At 39.7% G+C, this 12,967-nt stretch overlaps 2 non-coding genes across 2 annotated transcripts; one reads left to right on the top strand and one right to left on the bottom strand.

The window, feature by feature from the left end:
• Positions 1-317: 317 nt before the first annotated feature.
• On the bottom strand, positions 318-424 carry LOC141624401 (small nucleolar RNA R71). The gene has a single exon (XR_012534208.1). It is a non-coding gene; the product is annotated as a small nucleolar RNA R71 (small nucleolar RNA).
• A 10,768-nt stretch (positions 425-11,192) lies between these two features.
• On the top strand, positions 11,193-11,299 carry LOC141625833 (small nucleolar RNA R71). The gene has a single exon (XR_012535583.1). It is a non-coding gene; the product is annotated as a small nucleolar RNA R71 (small nucleolar RNA).
• Positions 11,300-12,967: the final 1,668 nt, after the last annotated feature.

Here is a 12,967-nt window from a genome sequence, read left to right on the forward strand (position 1 = left end):
AGAAGACTTTCACTTTCATTTATGTTAGTTCCTTGTAATTTGATGTAAAAGAGGTTTTGTAATAATTAAGTTAAAGTAATTATATATTTTGCCTTGGAGTTTAATTTATTATTCACTACCTCGGGAAACCGAGATGGTAACAGTCTGGTTTATTAGGGAATGTCTTGCTAAAGGCTCCTTCATAAATCGGGGTGTTACAAATTGGTACCGCGAAACAATGGTTAAAAAGCCTTGATAAGGCTACTCTTGGTATCGACTCTTGGAAGAAGTTGGCTCTTGCTTTCTACAAAAAGTTCTACCCTCCAGAAAAGACTAACATGCTAAGAGCTCAAATCACGGGTTTTAAGCAAAGGGACGAAGAATCTTTGTATGAAGCTTGGGAGCGATTCAAAGGAACTTGTCGCTCATGTCCTCATCATGGACTTAGCGAGTGGTTCTTGGTACAACAATTTTGGAATGGTCTTTATGAAGACTCCCGAAACATTCTCAACATGAGATCAAATGGTATGTTCACCGAAGTTGACGATAATCAAACTTGGAAGAAGATTGAGGAAATGGCGGTCCATAACTCACAATATAGTAGACCTCGCAAGGCTACTAGAGGAGAAAAGCATGAAGTGGACTCTATTACTCAATTGGGTGCTCAACTTAGTGCTCATATTGATACCATCAACTTGAAGTTTGAGAAGGCTATGGCTAAACTTGAAGAAGCCTCAAAATCACCAAAGCAACATGTTAATGCCATGGTGGCATCTTCATCAATTCCAAGTGGAATATGTGAGAATTGTGGAACTTTGGGACATGACCAAAGTGAATGTAGGGGAACAAGTGAGCAAGTGAATGCTTTTCAATCATACAAGAGTGGTACCCCTTATTCCAACTATTACAATGAAAACACCAAATTCCATCCAAATCTCTCATACAAAAGCCAAAATGTTCAAAACCCTCAACCAACATACACCCCACCTCCAATGAGAAACCAAAATCAAAGACCCTTTTACAACCAAAACCAAGGTTACCAAAATCAAACTCCATACAATCAACAAAATGACCAAGATTTTGATGTTCAAAAAGGGGTCCTCCAAATGCAAAAGAACCAACAAGAGTTTTTCACTCAAATGCATAAGGATAGCCAAGCAAAAGACATCACCATCAACAACATCCTAGCCCACACAAAGATGTTGGAGACCCAAATGTCTCAATTAGCATCTTCAAGTTCACAAAGACAAAAGGGGCAATTACCACCCCAAGGTAATCCCCCAAGACAAGAATCGGTGAGTGCCATCAATTTAAGGAGTGGTACAAGGTATGAAGAGGCAAAGAAACCCGTTGATGAAGATGTTGTGAATGCTAGTGACAAGGGAAGAGTTGTTGAAAACTCTAGGGAAGAAGAACCCAACAATCGAGAAGCTTCAAAGAAGAATGAAGAAAAGGCCAAAGAGAAGGAACCCATTGTGATTAGACTTCCTTTTCCAAGTCGTCAAGCTAAGCCTAAGTTTGATGACCAACTTGGAAAATTCATGGAGATTGTGAAGAATTTAGAAGTCTCGATTCCATTCGCGGAATTAATCAATCACGTTCCAGCCTATGCAAAGTATATGAAGGATATTCTTACAAAGAAGAAATCAATCCGGAAGCTTGAGACTATTGCTTTTACTAAAGTAAGTAGTGCTATTATTCAAGGGAGTTCACCTCCAAAGCTCAAGGGTCCGAGAAGTTTCTCCATTCCATGCACTATTGGTGACACTACAATCAACAAAGCTTTATGTGACCTTGGGGCAAGCGTTAGTGTTATGCCATATTCGGTTAGCAAGAGGCTAGGAATGGGAGAACTCAAATGCACCAACATCACGCTTCAAATGGCGGATAGATCAACAAAGACACCTTTAGGGGTATGGGAAGATGTTCCCGTGAGAATTGGAAAATTCTTCATCTCGGTGGATTTCGTTATTGTTGACATGGAAGAAGACTCCAACATTCCTATTATCTTAGGAAGACCATTCTTGCACACCGCGGGAGCGGTGATCGATGTAAAACATGGAGAGCTCACCCTTGAAGTGGGAGATGAAACCATCACTTTCAATCTTGACAAGACTATGAGAGCTCCCCGATTGCATGAGCCATGTTTTATGTTTGATCACTATAGCCGGAAAGATGATAGGAAGAAGTTGGAATTTCAATGGAAAAAGAAAGTGGATGATGCTCCATCAAAAGAGCAAGGAAATTGCAACAATGAGAGCTTGAAAAGCTCATCCATGACAAGTGAAGAAGAAGGCCTCATTGGCCAAGACAAGAAAGAAGGAGAGTTGTCTTCATCAACTCAAGACATCTTTAGTGATCAAGTAAACGAAGTATGCGGTCTTTGGGATGATGAGTTAGAAGGGATATTCAATCCTTATATTGGTAATGCTATGACCCAAGACCATCATGGAGAACAACAAGTGCAAAGGTCTATTGAGGATCTTTATCATGATAACGAGCAAGCTTTCGACTACTTCTTCAAGGTGTTGAGTAACATCAACAACACCTTGAACATGCCCCCTTGTCATCTCACCTTGGATGAGAGTTTGGTGGAGTCCTCCCTAAACCACCATTTGTAAATATTCTAACTGATCGGTCCGTTTCGTGTTCACAATTAAAGGTGTGGTCGTTGGGTCACGTCCGAATCAAAACACAATTTATAACTGCACAAACAACTCTACAATTAGTAAAGAGGCAAGTAAAGGTCGGATCCCAAGGGACGGGTATTGAAATGAGATTTCTATTGAAACTAGTGGTGTCTTAGGGGTGTCACAAATTGGGTTGATGTAGAAGGTCACTAACTAAAATAGCAATGAAAATAAACTAGCAAGATGAATTAAAAGGGGTGTAAACAATTGATTAAAAAGCACTAGGGTGTCATGGGATCATAGGGGAATCATGGGAATTGATCATACAAACATGTTCTCAAATTATAAGCAAGCAATTATTGTTGTGATGGATTGAGTTGGGTTATATCTTACAATCCTAGGAAAGTTTGGGTCCCGGAGCCGAATCGATTACATTGTACAACACCTACAAGTCGACTTAATCTTCCCTACTCAACAACATGCATGGTCTAATGAGACTCGAGTTGGGTTATGTCTTACAAGTCTCATTGAAAAGATAAAAGATGATAGTAAATGCAAGGATTCATAGGCTTAGCATTTCATCAAATATAACATGTACATGAGTTGAGATCAAAACAAGCAAGCAAATAAAACATGAAAGCATATTAATTTAAGAATGAATCATTCCCCATGTTGGTTTCCCCTAATCACCCATTAACCCTAGCTAAGAGACTACTCACTCATTATCATGTTGATCATGCTAGCAAGGTTGTCAATCATACCAACAATATGAAACATGATGAATAAATGAAAGTAATTAACAATAATTAAAAAGGGATTAAGAGAATTATACCTACTAATGATTCCAATAATAAAGCAAAGATAAAAGAAGTACTTGATGCTTGATTGAGAGGTTGTCAATCTCCCAACAATAACCCAAATAATCTTCAATTACCCAAAATAAAGGATGAACAAAAGAGAGATTAAGGAAATAAAACTTGTATTAGAACTTGATTAATTGTTGATTACAAAACTAAAGAGAGATTTTATTGATATTAACTACTCTAATTATTGATAAGAAGAACATGCCCCTCTAATTAGACTAATGGGGTATTTATAGTGGAAATTAGGGAGGATGCATTAGGGTTAACTAAAGGCTAAACTAGTAATTACACTTTTTAGATTGAGCAGGGAGGAGCCGGTATTTTCCGAAGGAAGGGCTTCTTTCTTTTTAACTTGGAGAAGAGGAAATCGTGCTGTAGAGGAATCCGGGCGTATTGGGGTCGGGACGGGCGGATTCTGGTGGTGGAAGACGAGCGGATTCGAGGGAATCCGGGCGGATTCTGGCGGTGCAATCCAAGCGTCTTTGGAGCAAACCGCTCGGATTGTGCTGTGAGGAGACGGGCGGATTGGAGACAATCCGCTCGGATTGTAGCTCAGCACAAATTCTTCTTCTTTTCTTCCCTTTTCTTCATGAAATCCTTGGGGATTTCCTTGGGGACTCAAGGATCCTTTCTCAACATTGCTCATCTACTATCATATGTACAAAGACCTTCTAATCTTGTCTCTCCTTGATGCTTGGTCATTGAATTCGATCAATTTAGTCTTGTTTTGCCATGAAAATGCAAGATTCTTACTCCTTTCCTACCAAGGGATCAAAATCTCAAAGAATATGCAAAACAAAGAACTAAAGATAATAAATGACCCAAATATGCACTAAAAAGCATGGGAACAAGGCTAATTCGGGGGCTAAATATGCGCTAATTATGGTCACATCAAATATCCCCAAACCGAACCTTTGCTCGTCCCGAGTAAAGAGGTGACAAAGACTAGGACCAATACTAACCTATCCTAATAATATAGCCGATATGAGACAATTAGCGGGTCTCACTCCGCCCCTTAAACTCACAACAAGACAACCATGAGGTAGGATGCCTTCTTGCAAGGCAAGGTGGGTCTTGCCAAAATGGCGACACATCCAAACATTAAGCACACAAAATCACATAATGGATGCATCTACAAAAGGAAAAGCCACTTCCTCATCAAGTGGCGGAGGCACTAAAGAGGAACAAATTTAAGAGCATGTAATCCTTCACAAATACTAGTTCAACAAATTACTAAGGCTAAGAGGATGGCACTAAATCACCTCCAAATGGTGTTAAACTAGACTACTTTCGTCCTCAATTTCCAAATGCTTTCGTCAAGAGCGATCGGATGGTGGTGGAATGATGATCCCTATGATGCTAGTAGCGTATGACATGACAAGTCTCGAATTCTCTACAAAAGTAAAGGTCATGGATCGTCCCAAGCTCGACCAAGTGGCTTGACAAAAGGCTTTTTGGGAATAAAATGCTCAAATCTTTATTCACAACGGGTGGATATGACTAGCATTCAAAATTTTCCTCATTTCACTTTCACATTTCAAAAATTTAAGATGGGGTTTGTCCCTTCCGGGCTAGTGTCCTTTGCTTTCGCCAATCGCTTATTAGGCAACCGGTTAACCTCTAGACAATAGCTTTTCGGGGTGATAGTCACTCTGTCTCTGGGCGGCCGAATTCACAACCGTGTGGGGGCCCAATTCAATGGATCCCGCACCAAAGCACATCGAAGTGGTACGCCTCCATCAAAACAATTAAATTTCTCAACATTTCAACATTTCATAACATTTGAGGTTTCCTTGGCATTAAATTACTTCCACATGACAAAATTTTCGAAATGAGCATTTTCAAGCTTATTGATAGAAAAGTATTTTTGGGTTGCCTTACCACAAGGTCAATCAAGGTCACCTAGACAAGTTAACCAAGTCCACATCGCATCACGGGGTTGGATAGGTGACTCACATGAAAACTCTTGACTAGGCCTTGGGTCATGGGTCAAAAGACACTAGTATGACACTATCTAGGGTGTTTTACAACCATTCTAGTAGGCAAAGTCTTAAGTTGAACAAGTATTTGTAATGGCTTAGTTGCTCTTGTCAAAGTTCCTAATTAGGCATTTTTCAAAACATTTCTAACATGCAACTACATGCCATGATGCAACTAATATAAACATCCTAATGCAAGTGATTCTATCAACTAATATGACATATAAACTAAATGCAAGTCCTAAGTTCACATTGTTATACCGCATCAATCAAAATAAAGCCACATAGTCATTAACATAAAGAGGAAAAAGGAGATTGGAAAGATCATACCATGCGGTCTTCATTATCCTCATGTCTCGGATGTGGCGTAGTCAATCAATGTGAACAAGGATAGAACAAACACAATATATACAAAACAATATATACACAAGACTACAAAGGGAAATAAACATGTTTTTGGGTTTTTCAAATTTCAAATTTTTATGATTTTCGAAAATTTTCAATTTTTTTGGATTTTTGAATGAGAGTTAAATGTTAGAATTCCCATCCCCACACTAATATGGGCATTGTCCTCAATGGCCAAAATGATGGAAATTATGCAAAGATGATGCATGATTTCTATGCTAAATGCAATCTACACTAAGCTATACTACATGATGCATGGTTTTTGTTATGACGGAGAGGATAATTTAAATTACCTCCCGTTGTGTATGCATTAACTTCCCCAAACCGAGTGAGACACTATTGCTAATGTCCAAGGATGGGTGTAAGTCATGCACACACTATGCAATGCATGAAGCTAATTTGTCATTTTGGATTTTGAAAATGGGAACAATAAAATGAGAACACCTCAATGGTACCGAGGTGTGAGTCCTCTATGGTGCTAGGACTACTCCATCAATGATCAAGAAAAATAATAAAAACAAAGAGAGAAATAGACAAACCATAAGAGGGTAGGAGCCTCCAAGGCTTGCTAATCTTCCATCATGTTATCACCATCACTTTCCTCATTAGAAGTGGTCACATTGCCACTTCCCTCTTCATTTGCCTCTTCACTTTCTTCCTCATCTTGCTCATCATCATCTTCACCATCCTTCTCTCCTTCTTCACTTGCTTCCTCATCAATGTTATCATCAACTTCTTCATTACCAACAACCTCATTGTCACCCGAAACGACCCTAGATGCACCCGGAAATAGGACTTCTCTATCCGCCCAACTAGGCAAAGGACATGATGGGTCAAGTAGTCCTTGCCTAGCTAAGTGTAGGAGGGGTGGATATTGAGCCAAGTAAGCATTTTTCCGGTCCTCAAAGGCTTGCTTGTGCATTGCTTGCATGAGAAGAGTCACATAGTCATTTCTAGCTTCAACTCCTTCCGGCTTGAACTCTTGATACTCAAAGGGGTAAGGTGGTATGACAATGGAAGAGGAGGGCATTTCAAGTTCACCCTTTTGTTGTTGAATAATATACTCGGCCTCTTTAGAAAGGGGAAGTAGATAATTGGTCCGGTGGACGCTTAGACGACAAATCTTTGAAGGCAAAGTGAACGATCTAGCTTCACTAGTGAGCCATCCATACTTGGTATCAAGAGGGTTATGAGCAACCCACTTGTATTTGTGTATCATAGTATGCAAATCAACAAGATGACCACCCTCCTTTGCTTTATACTTGTTATACTTATTGAAGTTAGGATCAAAGTACTTAGCTAGGATAGTGACTAGGCCGCCATTGACAATAATGGTAGTGCCCTTCTTCCCACAATCAATGTTGAGCCATCTATCTACCAAGAGCCTCAAAGAATTGTAAGGCTTGGTGTGTACTCTTCCAATGTTCAAAGCCGATTCAAGGAGAATAAAATCAAGTTTGGTGAAATGGTTGGTATCTTTCCTTGCAATAATGGTGTTTCCCATGACCTTGTGCCATACTCTTATGCCCGGATGGTGGACTAAAAGAGCACGACTCGCATGAAAGTCCTCAAATTTCCTCCCGGAAATTGCCTCCCAAAGAGGGTCGGGGTCATACTTTCCATAATTCTTAAAATAACTCGGTTCATCACTAAGACCCAAGATTTCACTCAATTCCCTAAAGGAAATGCGTCTACTAACATTAGCTAGATGAAACTCGAGATTCTCCCTACTCTCAACTTTGGTGACTTTCAAAGAACTCAAAAATTCCAAGGTAAGGGAGGGGTATGTCAACTCTTTTGATTCAAACAATTTCTCTAACCCCATGGCTTTGAAAAAGGCTCTAGTTTGCTCAAGGACACCCAACTTTCCCAAGGTGTCTTCACAAATAAATTTGGTGGATTTAATTGATTTCCTAGCAAACTTGGCAAAAGTATCTCTATGGGTTTTGGAAATAAAAGTTACCTCCGGATAATGCAAAAGTTGATCGATTTCCGGAGTAGAAGATGTTGTTGCTCCCATAGAAGGTTGTTGTTGTTGTTGCACTTCCAAGTTTGGTGTTGCTACTACCATAGCCAAAGCTTTCTTTGCTTGAAGAGCCTTTTGCCTTTGTGAAAGTGCCTTTGGTGCCTTTGTTGCCTTTGTTGCTCCCTTAGTCCTTGCCATTGATGATTTAACCAAGCAAAGAATGAAAAATCTTCAATTTGTAGTGTACCCAAATCGATTTAAAGGTGAAAGGCTTTGCCTTTATGAATTCAAAAATCGACTCAAAGGTTGAAGATTTTGTGCTTGGTTTTGATTTTTGTTGAAAAAAGAGTGATTGATTTGTTGTTGAAAGGATGATTTGATTTGATTTTGGTGAATGTTGTTGAGGGATTTTGTTTTTGTGATGGAGAGGATGAGGGTTTTGATGTTTTGAAGTAGTGTTATGAATGAATGAATGAATGAATGAATGAAGGTGGGAGGGGTTTTATAAAGACCGAAATTTTCGAACTGCAGGGGCAATCCGTGCGGATTCTGCCCAATACGGGCGGATTCTGCACTTTCTGGGTTTGATAAAACTCGCCTAAAGACGGGCGGATTCAGAAGAAGACGCTCGGATTTTCTTGATACGGGACGGGCGGATTCTCTTGAAGATGGACGGATTTGAGTCCAGGAAATTTTGCTTGTTTTCCTTAGCAGAGAAGACGGGCGTCTTCTATCCAAGACGGACGGATTTGCAGAGACGGGCGGATTGCTGCTCAGGACGCCCAGATTCTCTTACAGTCAAAAATATTTCAAAATTACATCTCATAGGGACGTGCGTCTTCAACCCAGTACGCTCGGATTGCAGGAAAACGGGTGGATTCTCTTGAATCCGCTCGGATTCTACCCTTTTGTACCCGGATTCAGTTCCATCCGTGCACAATGCATTTCCCTTACCATTCTTCTATTCTTCTTCAAATCTTGTGTTCGTCATTGTGGGGGCACTACTAAGGCATGGATAGCCTAGGCAATTGTCATCCCCACACTAAGGTAAAGCACTACACATCAATTGAAATTGTTAGTCCCTCCCTCACTTCTCTCAAACATAACAAATATCTTGATCAAAGTAAATAAAATAAATCCAAAGATGACAAAAATGCAATACAAGAATTGAAATGCGAGTTAGGGAGTTAGAAATATTTACAAATGGTGGTTTAGAGAGGACTCCACCAAACTCTCATTCTTGATGAGATGTCAAGGGGGCATGTTCAAGGTGTTGATGATGTTGCTCAACACCTTGAAAAAGTAATCAAAAGCTTGTTCATTATTATGGTAGAGGTCTTCAATAGTCCTTTGCCCTTGTTGTTGGTCTTGATCGATGGCATTATCAATGTAGGGATTAAAAATCCCTTCAAATTCGTCGTCCCAAAGACCACAAACTTCATTAAGTTGATCATTGAAAATCTCTTGATTTGATGGAGACAACTCTCCCAAATTCTTCTTTTGGCCAATCAGGCCTTCCTCTTCTTCTTTGGTTGATTTTGATGAGTTTTGCAAGCTCTCCTTGTCACAATTCACTTGCTCTTTGAATGGAGCATCTTCAATTTTTTTCTTCCATTGGAGTTCCGATTTCTTCCTTTCATCCTTTCGGCTATAATGATCAATCATAAAACATGGTTCATGAAAATGAGGAGCTCTCATAGTCTTGTCAAGATTAAAGGTTATGCTTTCATCTCCCACTTCTATAGTGAGCTCACCATGTTTCACATCAATCACCGCACCCGCGGTGTGTAGGAAAGGTCTTCCTAGAATGATTGGAATGTTGGAATCTTCCTCCATATCAACAATGACAAAGTCCACCGGGATTAAAAACTTCCCAATTCGTATGGGGACATCTTCCCATATCCCTAATGGTGTCTTTGTCGATCTATCGGCCATTTGGAGTGTGATGTTGGTGCATTTAAGCTCTCCCATCCCCAACCTTTTACTCACCGAGTACGGCATGACACTCACACTAGCCCCTAGATCACACAAGGCTTTGTTGATCATTGTGTCGCCAATGGTACACGGTATTGAGAAGCTTCCCGGATCCTTTAACTTTGGAGGTGAACTCCCTTGAAGTATTGCACTACTCACCTTAGTGAAGGCGATAGTCTCAAGCTTCCGGATCGACTTCTTCTTTGTGAGGATATCTTTCATGTATTTCGCATAGGCCGACACGTGATTGATTAATTCCGTGAAAGGAATCGAGACTTCCAAATTCTTCACAATTTCCATGAACTTTCCAAGTTGATCATCAAATTTGGGCTTGGCTTGACGACTTGGAAAAGGAAGTCTAATCACAATGGGCTCCTTCTCCTTGACCTTGTCTTCATTTTTCTTTGAACTTTCTTCTTTTGATGATTCTCCATCTTTGGAGCTTTGCACAATTTCTTCCTTGTTACTAGCTTCCACAACTTCATCCTCAACTTGCTTCCTTGGTGCTTCATACCTTGTACCACTTCTCAAGTGAATGGCACTAACAGTTTCATGTCTAGGGGGATTACTTTGAGGTGGTAATTGCCCCTTTTGTCTTTGTGAGCTTGAAGATGCTAGTTGAGTCAATTGTGTTTCCAACATCTTGGTGTGAGCTAGGATGTTGTTGATGGTGGTTTCCTTTGCTTGGCTATCTTTTTGCATTTGAGTGAAAAATTCTTGTTGATTCTTTTGCATTTGGAGGACCGCTTTTTGGACATCAAAACCTTGGTCATTTTGGTGATTCTATGGATTTTGATTTTGGTAACCTTGGTTTTGATTGTAAAAGGGTCTTTGATTTTGGTTTCTCATGGGTGGTGGAGTGTATGTTGTTTGAGAGTTTTGAACATTTTGGCTTTTGTATGAGAGATTTGGATGGAATTTGGTGTTTTCATTGTAATAGTTGGAATAAGGGGTACCACTCTTGTATGCTTGGAAATCATTCACTTGTTCATTTGTTCCCCTACATTCACCTTGGTCATGTCCCAAAGTTCCACAATTCTCACACATCCCACTTGGGATTGATGAGGATGCCGTCATGGCATTAACATGATGCTTTGGTGATTTTTAGACTTCTTCAAGTCTAGCCATAGCTTTTTCAAACTTCAAATTGATTGTGTCAATATGAGCACTAAGTTGAGCACCCAATTGAGTAACGGAGTCCACTTCATGCTTTCCTCCTCTAGTAGCCTTGCGAGGTCTACTATATTGTGAGTTATGGACCGCCATTTCCTCAATCTTGTTCCATGTTTGATTGTCATCAACTTCGGTGAACATTCCATTTGATCCCATGTTGAGAATGTTCCTTGAATCCTCATATAGACCATTCCAAAATTGTTGTACCAAAAACCATTCGCTAAGTCCATGGTGAGGACATGAGCGATAAATTCCCTTGAACCGCTCCCAAGCTTCATACAAAGATTCTTCATCCCTTTGCTTAAAACCCGTAATTTGAGCTCTTAGCATGTTAGTCTTTTCCGGTGGGTAGAATTTTTTGTAGAAGGCTAGAGCCAACTTCTTCCAAGAATCTATTCCGAGGGTGGCCTTATCAAGGCCCTTCAACCATTGCTTCGCGGTGTCGATTAGAGAAAAAGGAAATAAGACCCATCTAATTTGGTCTTGAGTCACACCCGTTTGAGAGATTGCATCACAATAGTCGCAAAAGGTTTCCATATGAGAATGAGGGTCTTCACTAGGCATCCCCCCAAATTGGCTCCTTTCAACTAATTGGATGAAGGCGGACTTGGCAATAAAATTTCCGGTTAGATGTTGCGGTGTAGGAGTACCATTTGGTAGGTTCTCCTCGGTGGGTACGGAGTGTGACGAGAATTTAGGCATTGTAGGTTGATTTTGTGGGGTATTGTGTAATGGGTTCTCCTCTCCTTCTATTGCGAAAGGATTGACGAACTCAATAGTTGGTTGAACAACTTCACTAATACCTCTTAAATTCCTCCTAACAAGTCTCCTATTGTTCGTCAAGGTTCTTTCGATTTCACGGTCAAAAGGTAACAAATCACCTTGTGACCTTCTAGACATGCAAAATATCAAACAACTCGAAAACAATTAGAACAAACCTTGAGGAATTTTACTTCCCCAAGGCGAAGAAAGACACAACTAATAACAATAAAAAGGAAATCTAAATCAAACAAACACGTCCCCAACAACGGCGCCATTTTTGATCGGTCCGTTTCGTGTTCACAATTAAAGGTGTGGTCGTTGGGTCACGTCCGAATCAAAACACAATTTATAACTTCACAAACAACTCTACAATTAGTAAAGAGGCAAGTAAAGGTCGGATCCCAAGGGACGGGTATTGAAATGAGATTTCTATTGAAACTAGTGGTGTCTTAGGGGTGTCACAAATTGGGTTGATGTAGAAGGTCACTAACTAAAATAGCAATGAAAATAAACTAGGAAGATGAATTAAAAGGGGGTGTAAACAATTGATTAAAAAGCACTATGGTGTCATGGGATCATAGAGGAATCATGGGAATTGATCATACAAACACGTTCTCAAATTATAAGCAAGCAATTATTGTTGTGATGGATTGAGTTGGATTATATCTTACAATCCTAGGAAAGTTTGGGTCCGAATCGATTAGATTGTACAACACCTACAAGTCGACTTAATCTTCCCTACTCAACAACATGCATGGTCTAATGAGACTCGAGTTGGGTTATGTCTTACAAGTCTCATTGAAAAGATAGAAGATGATAGTAAATGCAAGGATTCATAGGCTTAGCATTTCATCAAATATAACATGTGCATGAGTTGAGATCAAAACAAGCAAGCAAATAAAACATGAAAGCATATTAATTTAAGCATGAATCATTCCCCATGTTGGTTTCCCCTAATCACCCATTAACCCTAGCTAAGAGACTACTCACTCATTATCATGTTGATCATGCTAGCAAGGTTGTCAATCATACCAACAATATGAAACATGATGAATAAATGAAAGTAATTAACAATAATTAAAAAGGGATTAAGAGAATTATACCTACTAATGATTCCAATAATAAAGCAAAGATAAAAGAAGTACTTGATGCTTGATTGAGAGGTTGTCAATCTCCCAACAATAACCCAAATAATCTTCAATTACCCAAAATAAAGGATGAACAAAAGAGAGATTA

Source organism: Silene latifolia, chromosome X (genome assembly GCF_048544455.1).
Source record: "Silene latifolia isolate original U9 population chromosome X, ASM4854445v1, whole genome shotgun sequence".
Taxonomy (NCBI): Eukaryota; Viridiplantae; Streptophyta; class Magnoliopsida; order Caryophyllales; family Caryophyllaceae; genus Silene; species Silene latifolia.